Here is a 17,500-nt window from a genome sequence, read left to right as displayed (position 1 = left end):
GGGGGCCTGGCGACCGGTCCGCCCCGGGCCCGTCCCGGGGCGCCTGGCTGCGTGCCGCACGAGGCTGTCTGTGGTGTCCCACCGGCTGCCTGCGGGCACGCGCCTCGGGCGCCCACCTCCGCGGCCGGCTCTCCGGGGAGAGGGAAGCCCTTCCGGATGCGATCCGGGGAAAGAGATGGCGCGCGCTGCCGGGTGTTGCCAGGCCCCTGCTCCGGCAGGGGCCCGGCCTCTTCCCCGGCAGTGCCCCCTTTTGACGCTCCGGCGTCATGCTTCCGACTACGACCTCAGATCAGACGTGGCGACCCGCTGAATTTAAGCATATTACTAAGCGAAGGAAAAGAAACTAACCAGGATTCCCCCAGTAACGGCGAGTGAAGAGGGAAGAGCCCAGCGCCAAATCCCCGCCCGGCGGCGGCGCGGGAAATGTGGCGTACAGAAGACCGACTCCCCGGCGTCGCTCAGAGGGGCCAAGTCCTTCTGATCGAGGCTCACCCCGCGGACGGTGTTAGGCCGGTAGCGGCCCCCGGCGCGCCGGGATCGGGTCTTCTCGGAGTCGGGTTGCTTGGGAATGCAGCCCAAAGCGGGTGGTAAACTCCATCTAAGGCTAAATACGGGCGCGAGACCGATAGCCAACAAGTACCGTAAGGGAAAGTTGAAAAGAACTTTGAAGAGAGAGTTCAAGAGGGCGTGAAACCGTCGAGAGGTAAACGGGTGGGGTCCGTGCAGTCCGCCCGGAGGATTCAACCCGGCGGGAAGGTCGGTGGCCCGGGAGTTCCGGATCCCCTCCGCGGGACCGGGGCCCGGGCCCTACCCGGCCCCCGCAGGGGCGCATTTCCTCCGCGGTGGTGCGCCGCGACCGGCTCCGGGTCGGCTGGGAAGGCTTCGGGGTGGCAGGGGGCCCTCCGCTCCGGCGGAGGGTGTTACAGCCCCCCTGGCAGCAGCTTCGCCGTGTCCGCGGGGCCGAGGGAGATTCGACCGCCACCGGAGCGCGGACGGAAGGGGGCCGCCTCCATCGCCCTTAGTGCACCGCATGTTCGTGGGGCACCCGGTGCTAAATCATTCGTAGACGACCTGATTCTGGGTCAGGGTTTCGTAAGTAGCAGAGCAGCTACCTCGCTGCGATCTATTGAAAGTCATCCTCTGAGCCAAGCTTTTGTCTCTTTCCGTGCGTGGGCGCCCGCGGAAGCCTCCCTCCACCACACCCAGGGGTGGGTCCCTCTGCCGCCTGGCCGGCGGGAGGGATGCGGAGGGGGTAACGCGGGCCTGCGGGAGGCTGCCTCCACCACGTGCCCTCCGGCACGGGGGCCTCCCCCTCCCGTCCCTGCCCCACCGGGGTGCGGGGATGGGGGCCACACCTTCCCTTGCGGGTCGGCAGGGTGACCAGATGGCCTGGGCCGCCTCCGGACGCCGGACTCCCCTTCCCACTGCTGCATGGGCAAGTTGAGCAGGGAGGCGAGCAGCAGCGCCTGGCCACCCTCGCTGGACTGCAAGGGCGACTGGGTACGGCAGCCTCCCAGGCCGTCCGGGCGCTGGTTCGTCCCGGGTCATCTGGTCGCCTGGCTGCGCGACCAGATGGCCCTGCAGGCAGGGCGGCGACCAGATGGCCCTGCGGGCTGAGCGACCAGATGGCCCTGCGGGCCGGGCGACCAGATGGCCCTGCGGGCTGGCGGCCGGGCTAACTCCAACTTTTGTCCTCCCCCCCAAAGTTCTGTAAGCCCCCACTACGTGGGGGCTTAATAGTCGACAAAAATGGGCTCCCCGGGCAGGCCGTCGGGGAGTGGACGTGGCCTGGGCTTAACCCTTCTTGGGTCCGGCCTAGGGTCCGTGCGCTGGGGACGGGGCTCCCAGAGTGTCTCTCCCCGGCCTGGCTAGGGTTCGGAAGGTGGGACCGGGCCCGGGGCTTGAGCTCCGTCCAGCTGGCCCCGGGGTGCGTGAGCCCCCCGTCCTGCAAGCCATCAGAGGGTCTGGGCGCTGGGGACGGGTCCCCATTGGGGCCCGGGGAAGGCTCTCCCCGGCCTGGACTAGGGTTAGGAAAGCCGGGACTGGGGCCGGGACCGGGCCCGGGGCTTGAGCCCCGTCCGGCAGGGCCCGGTGGTGCGGGAATACCCCTCCGTCCTGCAAGCCGGCCGGGGGTCCGGGGCGCCCGGGACGGAGGGTCGACCGGGGCCCAGGGAGGCTCTCCCCGGCCTGGACTAGGGTTCAGAAAGCCGAGACTGGGGCCGGGACCGGGCCCGGGGCTTGAGCCCCGTCCGGCAGGGCCCGGTGGTGCGGGAATACCCCTCCGTCCTGCAAGCCGGCCGGGGGTCCGGGGCGCCCGGGACGGAGGGTCAACCGGGGCCCAGGGAGGCTCTCCCCGGCCTGGACTAGGGTTCAGAAAGCCGAGACTGGGGCCGGGACCAGGCCCGGGGCTTGAGCCCCGTCCGGCAGGGCCCGGTGGTGCGGGAATACCCCTCCGTCCTGCAAGCCGGCCGGGGGTCCGGGGCGCCCGGGACGGAGGGTCGACCGGGGCCCAGGGAGGCTCTCCCCGGCCTGGACTAGGGTTCGGACAGCCGGGACTGGGGCCGGGACCGGGCCCGGGGCTTGAGCCCCGTCTGGCAGGGCCCGGTGGAGCGGGAATACCCCTCCGTCCTGCGAGCCGGCCGGGGGTCCGGGGCGCCCGGGACGGAGGGTCGACCGGGGCCCAGGGAGGCTCTCCCCGGCCTGGACTAGGGTTCAGAAAGCCGGGACTGGGGCCGGGACCGGGCCCGGGGCTTGAGCCCCGTCCGGCAGGGCCCGGTGGAGCGGGAATACCCCTCCGTCCTGCGAGCCGGCCGGGGGTCCGGGGCGCCCGGGAGAGAGGGTCCATCAGGGCCCGGGGAGGCCTGAAGCCCCGGAGCCCCGGAGCCCCGGAGCTCTGGAGCCCTGCAGCCCCAGAGCCCTGCTGGCCCGGGGCAGGCAGATTGGCATCATTTGGGTCCCGGTCATCTGGTCGCCCCTCTCGCCTCGGCCATCTGGTCGCCTGCAATGCTTTCCTATAAAGCGACCAGATGGCCGGACTTCCCTGGAAGTGCCGATGAGGTGCCATTTGCCTCCCGGATCCCAGCCAGGGCTCCAGGAGGTTGGGCACGTTTGCGCCGTGGGTCCCCTCTGTCACCTCGAGTGCATGGATTACAAGAAATGGGGGTAATTTTCCTCCGGATTAGTAGGTGCAAGGGTATGCCCGAACACCCTTCCGGGGCTGGTTGTTCCCTGCTTGGGACCAGATGGGCGATGCCTGGGCAACACCTCCCAGGCATCCGGGGCTCCCTCCTCCGGCCCACAGAGTGGCAAAGTACCCGGGACGGGCTCCATGGGTCCCAGGCCCTGTAACCCTGGAGCCCTGCAGACCTCGAGCCCTGGAGCCCAGCAGCCCCGGAGCTCTGCAGCCCTGGAGCCCTGCAGCCCTGGAGCCCTGGAGCCCTGGAGCCCCGGAGCCCCGGAGACCCGGAGCCCTACAGCCCCTCGAGCCGTGGAGCCCTGCAGTCCCCGAGCCCTGCAGACCCAGAGACCCAGAGACCCAGAGCCCCAGAGCCCCGGAGGCCTGGAGCCTTGGAGCCCCGGAGCTCCCTACAGGCCTGGGGCAGGCAGATTGGTGTCATTTCGGTCCCGGCCATCTGGTCGCCCCTCTCGCCTCGGCCATCTGGTCGCCCGCAATGCTTTCCTATGTAGCGACCAGATGGCCGGACTTCCCTGGAAGTCCCGATTGTAGGAGAGTAGGGTCTGCAATCCTATGATCACCCAGATTTTTTGCTTTTGTTTCACTGGTTTACGACTTTCTCTGGCTGTGGGCCTGCTAATCAGACCCACAGCCTGGCTGTTCTCTTTCTAAATTACGATATGTACCCTAGGTGCATTTACCAATTGGTACTGGGCCACCTTATCAGACCCCGTAACGCAGGGCATAGGTGTACCCAGGGCCGCCAGGGGCTGAAGCATGTATTATGCCACCCCTGGCTGGCCTCCTAAATTTGACACAACTGGCTGCACGGCAGCTGGGGCGAAGACGTGTAACCACCCTTCGCTTTAGGTATAGTAACTCTATATCTAACCATACAATGGACACCCGAGTTCCTATCAGTCACTCCTATGGCAGGCCTTAAAAATCCTGAAGGCAGAGTGCGTGGGCTCGTGTGAGCTAGGTTCAGGCCCGAGCCGAGCCCGGTTGCAGCTTGCGGAATCAAGACCCAATAGCTGTTCCATGATAACGCGTACCATATCGGTAACTCCGGTGTCGCGTTATCAAGGCATGTCGAGTAAGGTGTCATACGAATCGGGGTGCTGCCCTCTCACCAACTCTGGCGATGAGGTTAGCATCCCACCCTTCTAGAGGGACACGACATGTACGTAACTGTGAACCCCGGTTAAAGTTAACTGAAGCCTCAGCTCCACAAAATGGATGCTGCCACCACAGACACGAGTCTGACCTCCTGCTGCTGGGAGTCCTTCCAGCGAGGAGCACTTGGACAAAGGGTTTCCTGTCGAGGGCGCTGTTCGCACCGTCCCAGACAGGGTTTGTGTATTCTGGGTAGGTAGGGCTTTGGCGAGAAGGTGACTGCGGAGTGGCACCCCGGTGCTCACTACGCATCTGCCGGTTAGAACCAGTTCCAGGGGCGACAGCCCTGGCCTGGGGAAAGTCCGGCAGGGGAGAGGGGCGTAACTACCCCCCTTCCTGGTCCCACCCTTAGGGCAGGACCTAGTCATGTACCCACCCCTTTCTTTAGGATAAAGACCGGAGCGGGGACCCTTCCAAATTAGATCATCTTTGAATCAAGAACTACTTTCTACGAAAGGACACTCAAGACTCTTCTCAAGATTTCTCCCTTGTGGCTAAGGAGTAGTCACCCTGCATCAGCGGGCACCATCTAAGAACTCTGCGGTTTGCTGCAAGTCCTTCCTCAAGGATCCGACGGCCCAGCTCGACGAGAACCGGCTTCCCTGGCACCTCTGACCTCTACCCACGTCATCAGCTCAGCTGTGATCTGTGGGTGCGACGAGACCTCGAGGGACCGGCCATCATCAGAACCTGCACGCTCTTAAAAACCAGCACGACCATCGAGGTAACTCTCTGGTGAGTGCTCTGGGGTCCGAGAAGCCCCGACCCTGAGCCGCTCTAGCACCGAAGTGCAGTCTCCCAGCATCTCCACGATCTGCGTGGGGCCCTTCTGCTCGCTGCTCAGCACGTTGTCTGGTCACTCGCCGCTGGCTTGTGCCCTTCTGTGACGACATCCGAGAATCATCACTGCTGGTCTGGTTGCTCCAGACTGGCCCTTGCTTCCATCCTTGCGAGAAGCACCCCGGACCCTCCTGGTCCACTCAAGACGCCATCTTAGGCCCACCACGTGGCCCTGAGATCTGCCAAGGCTTGTTGCCCCATCCTGGGCCCAGCGACGCCGACAGCATCATCCTTCGTGGGACAGCTCGCACCTCCACCGTGGTCGCCGACAACGCCTCCTGGTCCGTGAGACTGCAGAGCCTAGCGTCGCCCACTCACCTAGTCGAGGTGACGGCCAACCGGTGCCTTCCTGGTACCCTCTGACTACTGGCTAGTAGTACGAACTTGGTCCCCTCTGCTTTCAGGTTTCATCAATCTCCGATCCAGGCTTGGATCTCTACGAACTATTCAGCACTGGTCGCCGGCCAGCAACTCCTTTCTTCCGGCTCCTGGCTCGTCAGCGAAGACCCCGACGCCTGTAAGACTTGTGCAGCCGCAGCCCTCGTGGCTAGGTAACTCGGCATTTCGGTGCCTGCATAGCCTCCTTACTCTAGGGTCCCGAGTCCCTCGCTTCCGACTTGCCTTATCGGGTCCGCCCGAGACCTTAACCTTTCCGTGTCCCCGGACACTTGTTTTAATTGTGCACTTGAAGTATTTGCTAAAGAGATTTGGTTTGTGCTTAGTACCCTGTCCTCATAAAGAGTACAGGGCTGTTGTGATTCTTAATAAATATCCTGTTTATTTTCATAACACTTGTGTGGTGTCCTTTCACTTGGTGTTCAAGGGGTACATGTGTGGTAAACAGCTGGCTTAACACGCCCTCTCGAGTCTTTAGCCTTAGACTGCTCGTATCCACGCTACTAGGATAGCTGGTCTATAGGTTGACTTACAACCAAACACCATTAGGGTCGTTGGAACGATACATAGCGGTCGCTAGAATAGCGAACGTTGCATATCGGGCCAACTTCTCACATTGGTGAGCAGCGGTTGGGATTTGAGCTTGCTGTTGTTTTACCACACGTATCCTAAGAATATCTTGTTGAAAGATCGCACAAGTACTGTTAGTACATATAACTAAAGCTTAGAATACTCTGAGTTCTACTGAACCAGCTGTTGTAGCTCCTCAAGGCTTAGCACACCTTGGCTACAACTCTTAGCAAGGGTACAGTAGGTAAACACGTAATGTAGGTAGGTGCATCACTTACACCACACTAGAAACAGTATGTCGGACAAAGGAGGAAACTCTGGGTCTCCCCTTGTGTCAGTTGACCCTCCACAGGTCATCCCTTCAGGATATACTGTGCTGAGCTTCAAGGAGTTAAGACGACTGTGTCACTCCAGGAAGATTCAGCAGGGGTCTAACCCCACAACGTCCTTTCTGATTGGTCTCTTGGAGACTTATGATGCCAGAAGAGCTGAGAAACTTCGTAGCTCTTCTAATCCGGAAGGAGACATGCCTCCCCTCGAGGGAACCCGGGACGATCCTGACCTCATCCACCTCGCAACTGAGAACGAAGATGTGGAGGAGGATGAGGATGAGGATCTCTCTGGGGATGAGGCAGATAAGGGACAGGTAGAAGTCGTCAGACTAAGCAGGTCCAACTTAAGCAAACATGATAGCGGTACTGGGGGACCCCTGGGGCCACTATCAGGTCAGCTTAACATTGGGAATGGACGAGCCAGGTCTCTGTCAAGAGGCTCTGGCAGATCCCTTCAAACCAATGGCTCTCACAACTCGTCTCAGAGAGGGATGACGTCCCCTCAGAGGAGAGTGTACGAAGCTAAGGAAAGGGCAGCCAATCTAAGGATTGAAAGGGAAGAACTTGCCCTGGCCAAAGAGAGGCTTGCCTTTGCTAGAGAGCAACAGTTAAGTGGGGCAGTCCCCACTGGTGGCAGCAATGTACCTAGTAATAGGGAAAAGAGTTTCGATGCGAAACACCTTGGTAAGATAGTGCCCCCCTTTAAACAAGGGGACGACATCCACAAATGGATTACTGCTTTGGAGAGGGCCTGCACTGTGCAGGGTGTTCCCCAGAGTCAGTGGGCAGCTATCTTGTGGCTCTCCTTTGAAGGAAAAGGAAGAGACAAGCTCCTCACCACAAGGGTGGAGGATGCTAACAATTACCAAATCTTGAAAAATACACTCGTTGAAGGGTTCGGCCTAACCACTGAGCAGTACAGGGTGCTGTTCAGGGATACCCAGAAAACGCAGTCTCAAGATTGGTCTGATTTTGTCGATTGTGCCACTAAGGCTTTTGAGGGCTGGTTGCTGGGCAGTAAGGTTACTGATTATCAAGGATTGTATAATTTGATGATGAGAGAACAAATTTTAAACAATTGTCAGAGCCAGTTGTTGCATCAGCATCTTGTCGACTCGGATCTGACCTCTCCCCAAGAATTGGGAAAGAAGGCAGACAGATGGGTTCGTACAAGAGTTAAACAGAACCAGGGCCAGAATCAAGGTGGTCAGAAGAAAGCAGACCAGAAGGGTAAAGATTCTAAAGGGGAACAAAGTGACCAGAAGTCTTCGACAGGTCCCCAACAACCCAAAGAGGGTGGGGGTCAGGCTCCCCAAAAGAAGAAAGAAGGCCAATCCAAAAGATGGTGCCAGTACTGTAAAAGTAAATCTCACTGGTTTAGTGAGTGCACCAAGAAAGGAGGAGGGCAGACTCCTGCCACTGCAGCCCCTAAGGCACCTGTGCCCCCTAGTACAGTCAGCAGTGGTAGTGCGCCTCCCAAGGGTTTAGTAGGGTTAACCCTGGGTTCTGAGGGGCGTGACAACTTAGTTGGCACACTCACTCAGGCTGTCCTTGTCAGTACAGGGGACGCGGACGTATCCCCTGACGTAAGCCCCAATACTTTGGGCAAATACCGACAGACGCCTTTCATAAATGGAAAGATGGCTCAGGCCTATAGGGACACTTGTGCCAGCGTCACCATGGTGACGCCTAACTTTGTGGACCCTGGACAGATCATGCCAGGTACAGAATTCCTGGTGACCAATGCAAGCAATGTCACTACCAATCACAGTATGGCAATTGTAGCTTTCTCCTGGGGAGGGGTAACTGGCCAAAAGAAGGTTGTAGTTAGTCCAGACCTCCCAGTGGATTGTTTGTTGGGCAATGATTTGGAGTCGTCACAATGGTCAGAAGTGGAGCACCGGACTCACATGGAAATGTTAGGTTTGCCAGCACATGTGTTCGCTGTGACTAGGTCACAGGTCAGGAAGTGCCCCACTGAACAGGTGCTGGATCCTGGAACAACGGACCAGACACCTCCCAAGAAAAAGAGCAGTAGGGTTAAGGCTGCGCCTTCCCCCTTGCCCCAGGTCGAGGATCAAGTCTCAGAGGAGGCTGACCTACAGGAATTGCGGGAAACTGAGCCTAGGGAATTCGAACTTGATCAAGTTGAATTCTTGGGTTCAGGGGGACCCTCAAGGGAAGACCTGGGGAAGGACCAGTTAGACTGCCCTTCTCTTGAACCCCTCAGACAGCAGGCTGCTGCTGAGGCTGCTGGGAACGCCACAGGTACCCACAAGGTATACTGGGAAGATGGACTCCTGTACACTGAGTCAAGAGACCCCAAGCCTGGCATGACCAGGAGGCTGGTTGTACCCTTGTCTCAGCGTGATTTCCTACTTACCTTGGCCCACGAGATTCCCTTAGCAGGTCACTTGGGCCAGACGAAAACGTGGGACAGGCTTGTCTCACACTTTCACTGGCCTCACATGAACGAAGATACCAAGGAGTTTTGCCGCTCCTGTGTCACTTGCCAAGCCAGTGGTAAGTCAGGTGGCACGACAAAGGCCCCCCTTATACCAATGCCTGTGGTGGGGGTACCCTTTGAACGGGTGGGGATCGACATCGTCGGTCCCATGGAACCACCTACAGCGTCAGGGCACAAGTTTATACTGGTGGTAGTGGATCATGCCACCAGGTATCCTGAAGCTATTCCCCTTAGGACCACTACAGCACCTGTTGTGGCAAGAGCCCTAGTTGGAGTATTCTCCAGAGTGGGCTTCCCTAAGGAGGTCGTCTCCGACAGAGGTGCAAACTTTATGTCGAGCTACTTAACTGCTATGTGGAAGGAATGTGGTGTTAACTACAAGTTCACCACACCCTATCACCCACAATGCAATGGGCTTGTTGAGAGATTCAACAGGACCCTAAAAGGGATGATTCATGGACTACCGGAAAAGCTTCGGCGTAGATGGGACGTCCTGATCCCCTGCCTCTTGTTCGCCTACAGAGAAGTCCCACAGAAGGGGGTTGGCTACAGCCCTTTTGAACTTTTGTACGGGCATCCTGTAAGGGGACCCCTGTGTTTGGTGAAGGAAGGATGGGAGAGACCTCTCAAAAAGCCTGCAGCCAACATAGTGGACTATGTGCTCGGCCTCCGCTCGCGGATGGCTGAATACATGGAAAGAGCATCTGAAAACCTTAAGGCCAGCCAAGAACTCCAGAAAGCTTGGCATGACCAAAAGGCTGTCTTGACTGTTTATCAGCCCGGACAGAAGATGTGGGTGCTGGAGCCAGTGGCCCCAGCAGCACTCAAGGACAAATGGTCCGGGCCCTACACCATCCTGGAGAAAAAGGGAGAGGTCACCTACTTGGTCGACCTAGGAACTCCCCGGAGCCCCCACAGGGTGCTTCATGTCAACAGGCTAAAAGCATATGTCGACAGGAAGGACATGAGTTTGCTCATGGCCCTAGATGAGGGACAGGAGGAGTAGAGTGACCCTCTCCCCGACCTGCTCACTCAGAATCCTGACGATGGATCGGTAGATGGTGTTGTCTTTTGTGGCAGCCTCTCCGAACATCAACAGAGAGACTGTAAACAGGTTCTTCAGTCTTTCAGACATATGTTTTCTCTAACACCCAGCCAGACCGATTGGTGCACCCATGAGGTTGACACTGGTGACAGCCTGCCTGTGAAGAGTAAAATCTACAGGCAGCCTGATCACGTTAGAGACTGCATCAAGAGTGAAGTGCAGAAAATGTTGGAGCTGGGAGTCATTGAACCCTCGGATAGCCCTTGGGCTAGTCCCGTAGTTCTAGTGCCGAAACCTCACACCCAGGGTGGTAAGAGAGAGATGAGGTTTTGCGTAGACTACAGGGGTCTCAATGCAGTCACTAAGACTGACGCCCACCCAATACCAAGGGCAGACGAACTTATCGATAGATTGGCTTCGGCCAACTACTTAAGTACGTTTGACCTGACAGCTGGGTATTGGCAAATCAGGTTAGCTGAGGACGCCAAGCCTAAAACCGCATTTTCAACCCCTGGTGGGCATTATCAGTTCGTGGTGATGCCCTTCGGTCTGAAAAATGCACCTGCCACCTTCCAACGGTTGGTGAATCAAGTCCTTACTGGGCTGGATGACTTCTGTGCGGCGTATCTTGACGATATCGCTGTCTTTAGCTCCACCTGGGAGGATCACCTGGTCCACCTGCGGAAGACGTTAGAGGCACTGCAAGCAGCAGGTCTCACTATCAAGGCCACCAAGTGCCAGATAGGGCAGACACAGGTTGTATACCTGGGCCACCTTGTAGGTGGAGGCCAGGTTCAGCCACTGGAGAGCAAGATACAGTCAATCAGGGACTGGGCTCCTCCAACCACCCAGACTCAGGTTCGAGCTTTCTTGGGCCTGACTGGTTACTACCGGAAGTTTGTCAGGAACTATGGTTCCATTGTGACACCATTAAACGAACTGACAAGTAAGAAAATGCCAAAAAAGGTTCAGTGGACAGCGAGCTGTCAAAAAGCATTCGATGACCTAAAGCAGGCCATGTGCACTGCGCCTATCCTCAAGAGTCCGGACTACTCCAAACCATTCATTGTCCAAACAGATGCTTCTGAGTTGGGTGTGGGAGCTGTTCTTTCTCAACTGAATTTTGATGGTCAAGACCAGCCCATTGCTTTTATAAGCAGAAGGCTGACCCCTAGAGAGAAGAATTGGTCAGCTATTGAGAGGGAGGCCTTTGCTGTGGTTTGGGCCCTGAAGAAGCTGAGGCCATACTTGTTTGGCACTCACTTCAAGATTCAGACCGACCATAAGCCCCTCTTGTGGCTAAATCAGATGAAGGGTGAAAACCCCAAACTGCTTAGGTGGTCCATTTCCCTACAGGGGATGGACTTTACAGTGGAACATAGACCTGGTACTGATCATGGCAATGCCGATGGGCTCTCCAGATATTTCCACTTAGAACAAGAAGACTCACCTGGTCAAGGTTAGCTTATTGTTCCGACGTTTGGGGGGGGGTCATGTAGGAGAGTAGGGTCTGCAATCCTATGATCACCCAGATTTTTTGCTTTTGTTTCACTGGTTTACGACTTTCTCTGGCTGTGGGCCTGCTAATCAGACCCACAGCCTGGCTGTTCTCTTTCTAAATTACGATATGTACCCTAGGTGCATTTACCAATTGGTACTGGGCCACCTTATCAGACCCCGTAACGCAGGGCATAGGTGTACCCAGGGCCGCCAGGGGCTGAAGCATGTATTATGCCACCCCTGGCTGGCCTCCTAAATTTGACACAACTGGCTGCACGGCAGCTGGGGCGAAGACGTGTAACCACCCTTCGCTTTAGGTATAGTAACTCTATATCTAACCATACAATGGACACCCGAGTTCCTATCAGTCACTCCTATGGCAGGCCTTAACAATCCTGAAGGCAGAGTGCGTGGGCTCGTGTGAGCTAGGTTCAGGCCCGAGCCGAGCCCGGTTGCAGCTTGCGGAATCAAGACCCAATAGCTGTTCCATGATAACGCGTACCATATCGGTAACTCCGGTGTCGCGTTATCAAGGCATGTCGAGTAAGGTGTCATACGAATCGGGGTGCTGCCCTCTCACCAACTCTGGCGATGAGGTTAGCATCCCACCCTTCTAGAGGGACACGACATGTACGTAACTGTGAACCCCGGTTAAAGTTAACTGAAGCCTCAGCTCCACAAAATGGATGCTGCCACCACAGACACGAGTCTGACCTCCTGCTGCTGGGAGTCCTTCCAGCGAGGAGCACTTGGACAAAGGGTTTCCTGTCGAGGGCGCTGTTCGCACCGTCCCAGACAGGGTTTGTGTATTCTGGGTAGGTAGGGCTTTGGCGAGAAGGTGACTGCGGAGTGGCACCCCGGTGCTCACTACGCATCTGCTGGTTAGAACCAGTTCCAGGGGCGACAGCCCTGGCCTGGGGAAAGTCCGGCAGGGGAGAGGGGCGTAACTACCCCCCTTCCTGGTCCCACCCTTAGGGCAGGACCTAGTCATGTACCCACCCCTTTCTTTAGGATAAAGACCGGAGCGGGGACCCTTCCAAATTAGATCATCTTTGAATCAAGAACTACTTTCTACGAAAGGACACTCAAGACTCTTCTCAAGATTTCTCCCTTGTGGCTAAGGAGTAGTCACCCTGCATCAGCGGGCACCATCTAAGAACTCTGCGGTTTGCTGCAAGTCCTTCCTCAAGGATCCGACGGCCCAGCTCGACGAGAACCGGCTTCCCTGGCACCTCTGACCTCTACCCACGTCATCAGCTCAGCTGTGATCTGTGGGTGCGACGAGACCTCGAGGGACCGGCCATCATCAGAACCTGCACGCTCTTAAAAACCAGCACGACCATCGAGGTAACTCTCTGGTGAGTGCTCTGGGGTCCGAGAAGCCCCGACCCTGAGCCGCTCTAGCACCGAAGTGCAGTCTCCCAGCATCTCCACGATCTGCGTGGGGCCCTTCTGCTCGCTGCTCAGCACGTTGTCTGGTCACTCGCCGCTGGCTTGTGCCCTTCTGTGACGACATCCGAGAATCATCACTGCTGGTCTGGTTGCTCCAGACTGGCCCTTGCTTCCATCCTTGCGAGAAGCACCCCGGACCCTCCTGGTCCACTCAAGACGCCATCTTAGGCCCACCACGTGGCCCTGAGATCTGCCAAGGCTTGTTGCCCCATCCTGGGCCCAGCGACGCCGACAGCATCATCCTTCGTGGGACAGCTCGCACCTCCACCGTGGTCGCCGACAACGCCTCCTGGTCCGTGAGACTGCAGAGCCTAGCGTCGCCCACTCACCTAGTCGAGGTGACGGCCAACCGGTGCCTTCCTGGTACCCTCTGACTACTGGCTAGTAGTACGAACTTGGTCCCCTCTGCTTTCAGGTTTCATCAATCTCCGATCCAGGCTTGGATCTCTACGAACTATTCAGCACTGGTCGCCGGCCAGCAACTCCTTTCTTCCGGCTCCTGGCTCGTCAGCGAAGACCCCGACGCCTGTAAGACTTGTGCAGCCGCAGCCCTCGTGGCTAGGTAACTCGGCATTTCGGTGCCTGCATAGCCTCCTTACTCTAGGGTCCCGAGTCCCTCGCTTCCGACTTGCCTTATCGGGTCCGCCCGAGACCTTAACCTTTCCGTGTCCCCGGACACTTGTTTTAATTGTGCACTTGAAGTATTTGCTAAAGAGATTTGGTTTGTGCTTAGTACCCTGTCCTCATAAAGAGTACAGGGCTGTTGTGATTCTTAATAAATATCCTGTTTATTTTCATAACACTTGTGTGGTGTCCTTTCACTTGGTGTTCAAGGGGTACATGTGTGGTAAACAGCTGGCTTAACACGCCCTCTCGAGTCTTTAGCCTTAGACTGCTCGTATCCACGCTACTAGGATAGCTGGTCTATAGGTTGACTTACAACCAAACACCATTAGGGTCGTTGGAACGATACATAGCGGTCGCTAGAATAGCGAACGTTGCATATCGGGCCAACTTCTCACACCGATGAGGTGCCATTCGCCTCCCGGATCCCAGCGAGGGCTCCGGGAGGTCGGGCACTTTTGCGCCCTGGGTCCCCTCTGTTACCTTGTGTGCACGGATTACAAGAAATGGGGGTAATTTTCCTCCGGATTGATAGGGACAAGGTACTCTGGGACCCCTCTCGGCCTAGCGGTGTCTGTTGTGCCTGGGGAGCCTGGCTGGGTTCAAGAGCTCCGGCCGGGGCACCGTCCTGGGTCCTTCCGCGTGGCAGGGTGCCCGGGATGGGTTCCGGAGGGCCCGGGGAAGGCTACCCCTGTGCCTCTGGGCCTTGGGGTCCCCGGGCCCCGGATGGGGTGCTCTGGCACAGGGCCCTGTCCTCCGGCCTGCCGCACTGTCAAAGGCCCGGCACTGGGTTCCGTGGTGCCCGGGGTGCCTCCCCGTGCTTGGCTGGGTTCAGGAGCTCCGTCCTATGGGCCCTCAGTTGCCCCGGGGAGGTTGGCCTCCTTGCCCGGGGGGGTCCGTCCTGGGTCCTGCCGCGTGGCAGGGTGCCTGGGACGGGGTCCGGAGGACCCGGGGTAGGCTTCCCCTGCGCCTCTGGGCCTGGGAGCCCCGGCAGGGTCCAGGGGCCTCCCCGGGCCCCGAGTCGGGTGCTTGGGCCCAGGGCCCCGTCCCTCCGGCCTGCCGCACTGCCAAAGGCCCGGGACTGGGTTCCGTGGTGCCCAGGGAGCCTCCCCTTGCTCCGCTGGGTTTTGGGAGCCCCGTCCGGGGCCCCTGAGAGGGTGGCCCCCATACCGGGGGCTCCGTCCTGGGTCCTGCCGCGCGGCAGGGAGCCCCGGAGCCCCGGAGCCCTGCAGCTCCTGATCCCTACAGGCCTGGGGCAGGCAGATTGGTGTCATTTCGGCCGTGGCTATCTTGTCGCCCCTCTCGCCTCGGCCATCTGGTCGCCCGCAATGCTTTCCTATGTAGCGACCAGATGGCCGGACTTCCCTGGAAGTCCCGATGAGGTGCCATTCGCCTCCCGGATCCGAGCGAGGGCTCCGGGAGCTCGCGCACTTTTGCGCCCTGGGTCCCCTCTGTCACCTTGTGTGCACGGATTACAAGAAATATGGGTAATTTTCCTCCGGATTGATAGGGACAAGGTACTCTCGGCCTAGCTGTCCTCAGCCGGCAGCTGGACGGGCCAGGATGTTGCCCCAGCCCAGGGTCTGTTCCTGGGCCTGCCGCGTGGCAGGAAGCCCTGGATGGGGTCCGGGAGGGCCCGGGGAGGCGTCCCCAGCGCCTCCGGTCTCCCAGATGGGGCCCAGGGGCCCGGGTTGGGTTCCCCTCGCCCCCCGGCCTGCCGCACTGCCAAAGCCAGGGACGGGGTTCTGTTGTGCCCGGGGAGCCTCTCCTTGCTTGGCTGGGTCCAGGAGCTCCATCATGAGCACCACAGCTCCATGCCCAAACCCATTCGAACCGCCGCAGTGAAGGGGTTATAGGCGGGTATCTATTCGAATAACGAAAATGCATGCTGTGACATCGCATTCCTTTACAGCGAGATGCCTTGGCATCGCAAGTCAGTAGATCAACTTGATCTAGAGGACACACTAACTAAAGGCATAATAAAATCTATTTTTCAAACACCAACCCGCGCAACAGGAGGGAAAGTGTTGATAAACTAGCCCCTTCGGTGCTGCTGACGACTTTAGCTCGTCACGATTCCAGTAGGGAAGGTGTTGGTTCATTCCTTATGTTGGAGCGCCATCTAGAGCAAGTCCGGTAGATAATGTGTTTGCAATAGTAGCGCGCAATGCTTTCCAACGGGGCGACCAGATTGCCGGGCTTACCTGGAAGGCCTGAGGCCTGAGGTCCAGGGGAGGGCGGCCTCCCCATCCCGGGCGCTGTCCTTGGTCCTGCTGCGTGGCAGGGTGCCCGGGAAGGGGTCCGGAGGGCCCAGAGAGGCTTTCCCTGCGCCGCCGGGCTTGGGAGCCCAGGCTGGGTCCAGGGCCCCGGGCGGGCCCCGGGTCGGGTGCCACGGCCCTGGGCCCGGTCCACCGGCCTGCCGCACAGCCAAAGGACCAGGACGGGGTTCCGTCGTGCCCGGGAAGCCTTCCCTCGCTCGGCTGAGTTCAGCAGCTCTGGCCGGGGGCCCCTGAGGGCCCGGGGAGGGCGGCCTCCCCATCCCGGGTCGCTGTCCTGGGTCCTGCTGCGTGGCAGGGTGCCCGGGATGGGGTCCGGAGGGCCCGGGGAGGCTTCCCCTGCGCCTCCGGGCCTGGGAGCCCCGGCTGGGTCAAGGGGCCCGGACGGGCCCCGGGTCGGGTGCCACGGCCCTGGGCCTGGTCCCCCGGCCAGCCACACTGCCAAAGCTCCGGGACAGGGCTCCGTTGTGCCCGGGAAGCCTCCCCACGCTCGGCCGAGTTCAGCAGCTCTGGCCGGGACCCCTGAGGGCCCGGGGAGGGCGGCCTCCCCATCCCGGGCGCTGTCCTTGGTCCTGCTGCGTAGCGGGCTGCCCCGGGACGGGGTACGGAGGGCCCAGGGAGGCTTCCCCTGCGCCTCCGGGCCTGGGAGCCCCGGCTGGGTCCAGGGGCCCGAACGGGCCCCGGGTCGGGTGCCACGGCCCTGGGCCCGGTCCCCCGGCCTGCCACACTGCCAAAGCTCCGGGACAGGGCTCCGTTGTGCCCGGGAAGCCTCCCCTCGCTCGGCCGAGTTCAGCAGCTCTGGCCGGGGCCCCTGAGGGCCCGGGGAGGGCGGCCTCCCCATCCCGGGTGCTGTCCTTGGTCCTGCTGCGTGGCAGGCTGCCCCGGGACGGGGTACGGAGGGCCCGGGGAGGCTTCCCCTGCGCCTCCGGGCCTGGGAGCCCCGGCTGGGTCTGGGGGCCCGGACAGGCCCCGGGTCGGGTGCCACGGCTCTGGGCCCGGTCCCCCGGCCTGCCACACTGCCAAAGCTCCGGGACGGGGCTCCGTTGTGCCCGGTAAGCCTCCCCTCGCTTGGCTGAGTTCAGCAGCTCTGGCCGGGGCCCCTGAGGGCCCGGGGAGGGCGGCCTCCCCATCCCGGGCGCTGTCCTTGGTCCTGCTGCGTGGCAGGCTGCCCCGGGACGGGGTCCGGAGGGCCCGGGGAGGCTTCCCCTGTGCCTCCGGGCCTGGGAGCCCCGGCTGGGTCCGGGGGCCCGGCCGGGCCCCAGGTCGGGTGCCACGGCCCCGGGCCTTTGGTCCCCACGCCCCCGTTCCCTGGCGCCAGCTCACTTTTTCGTTGGGGCATAGAGTGACACCGGCTGGCTTGACTTTCGTGCCCGGCCATCTGGTCTCTGGGATCCCCTCGGCCATCTGGTCTCTGGGATCCCCTCGGCCATCTGGTCTCCGGGATCCCCTCGGCCATCCGGTCTCTAGGATCGCCTCGGCCATCTGGTCTCCCGCAATGCTTTCCTATGAGGGCGACCAGATGGCCGAACTTCCCTGGAAGTCCCGATGAGGTGCCATTTGCCTCCCGGATCCCAGCGAGGGCTCCAGGAGGTCGGGTACTTTTGCGCCTTGGGTCCCCTCTGTCACCTCAAGTGCACGGATTACAAG

This window comes from Lissotriton vulgaris, chromosome 5, assembly GCF_964263255.1.
Source record: "Lissotriton vulgaris chromosome 5, aLisVul1.2, whole genome shotgun sequence".
Lineage (NCBI taxonomy): Eukaryota > Metazoa > Chordata > Amphibia > Caudata > Salamandridae > Lissotriton > Lissotriton vulgaris.
The sequence above is the reverse complement of the archived record's forward strand: the minus strand, read 5'-3'. Positions refer to the sequence as shown.